Genomic DNA, 3,436 nt, shown 5'->3' with positions numbered 1-3,436 from the left:
ACTCGTGTCGGCTAACCTTATCAATGCAATCTTGATTTACGTTACAATGTGGAAGTTGCAAGAATATGAGTTAAGGAATGAAAGAGAGAATCGGTTCATATTATTTCTCTGGTGGGTTTTAAAGAAAGAGAGAGCAGAAGATTAAAGAGGGAAGGAACAACAGAAGGGGAGACAGATAATTGTGTAAACATGTAGACCCTTCATCGAGACACACGCAAATAGTTCCTCTGATTAACATTTCTCAATTAGACGACATTAAACTACTGTGGTTGGTGAGTTTGAGTCTCGCTAAATTGATAAATAATGTCAACAACTTTATGCTTTCGATAATATATCATCACTTTTATTGCCAAAATTGTAATATAGAACTGACTTCAATTAGGCTATCAGAATGATTAATATTTTTAAACAGAAGTAGCCAAAAAATATATAATACTAGGTGGAGTGTTCTTTGCTCTTGATAGCATAATATATCATCACTTTTATACTGCAAGACATGGGATAGTCTTGAGACTTCCTAATGCAAATTTTTCTACACAAATTATCCATATAATAAAAAAATAATAACAAGCTAAAAGTCTAAACTGAAATGCAAAGGATCCAAAACTAATGTATTTAGATCTCAATTTATATTGAAAAAAATTCTCAACAAAATATTGTATATTATTCATGAAGCCAGATTTGAATACTAACTTTCCAAATGCCCAAATCTTAAATTTACTATGATTAACTTTCTAATCATATTCACGAATGGTCTAAGGGATGATTTGAACATAAGAATTTATAACCCATTCTAAGATAGTGCACTGAGTATCCGATGAGAGCTTGGTTTTATGATATATTGAGAGATCAGTAAGGCACAATGATTTATTTATAACTGATATGAATGACATTAATCATAATAGAAGGAAACTATTATAACCTTATCAATGCAATCTTTCATCCAGTATATCTTAATCAAGCCTTTTCAAAGGAAAAGAGAGCCAAATGAAAACTCACATCAAAGTTTGGAGAGAGGGAGGAGGAACTATGGCTGCTCGATGGAGAGAGGAGAACTCGAGCGCTCGAGAGGAGAGAGAGGAACTATGGTTCGAGGATCGCTGCCGCTCGCCGATCACTGCCGCTCGCCGATCACTGTCGCTCGCCGTTTGCCGCCGCTCGCTGTTGCTTGCCGTCGCTCGCCGTTAGCCGCTCACCGCTCGAGCTTCGTGATGGGATCTAGGGCCGGCGCTGCTCGCCGCTTGAGGTTCGTGATGGGATCTAGGGCTTTTCTTCGTGATGGGATCTGGAGCTTATTTCTGTCGTACTACGGGTTCAAGCAGGTTGTTATTCGGGTCGGTATTTTTATTATACGGGTCAGTGGTTCAACCCGAATTTACCCATCTAATAAATGGGTACATTCGGGTTGACCCGTTTATGATCTGATCCATGTAACTCAACCAATATCTATTATAAACGGGTCGGGTCGGGTCGAATTGATGGGTCGGGTCAAAATTTGCCACCCCTACCGGCAATGTCCTGATCCTCCTCCTCCGACCACTTTCCTCGAAAGCATGGGCAATCGTCGTGCTAACTCTAATAGCCAGCTCCGTCATATTAGACGCTGACATTAATGGATAATTCAGCTTCTCCGCATGCAATACAAAACACATAAGATCCAATTCTAACATATATTTCGGATGCATAGATGTCATATTTATATCAAAATAGAGACTATCGGAACCGCAAATGACCGAGAATAGTCGACCATGCATGATATGAGCAAGGGTGCGGGGAGCTCCTTCAAAGAGCCATCGAGAACGATAATTTTGATTGTGATTGTTAGATTAAAAAAAGTTTTGCTTTAAGAGATGAAACCTCAATCAATTTCAAGATTTCATGTGTCAAACTATTGAGATTATTGAGAAGGTATGAAACCATATCTGAATCTATAGAGTAGGATGTGATTCTTGAGTTTTTGAGACGTAGATCTTCCAAATCTTGTGCGTATATTTTTCTTAGAGAAACACTTTTGTCTTTCTATGTAACTTTTTAAAGATAAAATATCAGAAAGAAACTTCTATGCAGATTTGAGAAACGACAAGTCGACAACCCTTTTTATAACTGAATCAATTATTCATAATTATCAATTTAGGCCATCATATAATTAACAATTATATTTTGGTCTACACATAGAAGGCTCATGCTTTAATAATGCATTAATAGCTCAAAATCTAAATAAGATTACTTTAATAGGCTAACCTCAATTGACCATAGATAATACATAGTTATTTAATATATTAGCCTATATATTGGATATAAATCCAAGGGGTGTAGCATTTGAGGAGATTGAGGAGAAGCAACAACCAACAACCCATGAATTGAGTTGATGAAGAAAGATTGAGATGAAATTTTTTGTGGGTCAAGACTAGGGGTGCCAAACGGTTCGGATATATCCGAACCGATCTGTATCCGTATCCGAACGGATGCGGATATGGTAAGCTAATTTTAAAACCGGACGGATACGGTAACATATACGGATCTGGTTTCAGATTTTTTTTCGGATACGGATATGAGGGTCGCGGATACGAATATCCGTAATGTAATAATAATTCGGGTCCCAAAGTTAAAATTACAAACCCATAACCGCTAACCCAAAACCCAATAGACAACTAAAAAACCTAGCTTTGTGAATCTGTGACATCATTCCGCCTCCACTCCAGCCCTCACTCAATTTCCGCAAGAAAATCCTCAGTAACCCCAAGGATCGGATCCTTCGGAGCTGCCTCCACCTTGGACCACCAAGACGTCGCCATGGATCGAGCTCTAGAAGCAGCAAGATACCTCATTTTCATGACCCCTCTCAAAATCGCAGATCTCGAAGCCATGGATTGACGAAATTACCCCTATGTCTAGATAAACACGATGAGCTCACGAGAGAGAGTTGAGCCGTGTGCCAGTACGGGAGCTCGTTGGGAGAATGAATGGGCTGGGCTTGGTTTCATTTTTGAACAAATTGGCCCCAGAGCCTAAGTTATATTTGGGGGGTGAACTTAATAAGGTCTCCTTTTATACATGGGCTGGGATTTATTTTGCGGTGAGTTACCTGTTGATCTATTTTTATTCTTTAGTATAGTGAAAGGCTCAACCGAGCTGAAATCGGCCATTTAAAGGCCATGCTTGTATTCCAATCTCTCCCCCCTCTCTTTTCTTTTTGTTGTAATTTGTGCTTGAAGATTATTGTTAGTTTCTGCAATGAGCTAATGTTTTTGTGCTGAATTTGATTAGCATCAAAAAGAGGTGGAGCTACTTTAGTTAAAACGACATATTGAAATAGAGAAGGTATCTGAATTTAGTGATTGATTTTCCATGCACTTTGCCTTCTCATTTGATAAATAAATGGTTATGGAAATGGTGTCTGCTGTTGAATGTTTTTTCTAGTACATCTTTAGTCTAA

This window comes from Asparagus officinalis, chromosome 5 (genome assembly GCF_001876935.1).
Source record: "Asparagus officinalis chromosome 5, Aspof.V1, whole genome shotgun sequence".
Taxonomy (NCBI): domain Eukaryota; kingdom Viridiplantae; phylum Streptophyta; class Magnoliopsida; order Asparagales; family Asparagaceae; genus Asparagus; species Asparagus officinalis.
This window is presented reverse-complemented; position numbering follows the sequence as displayed.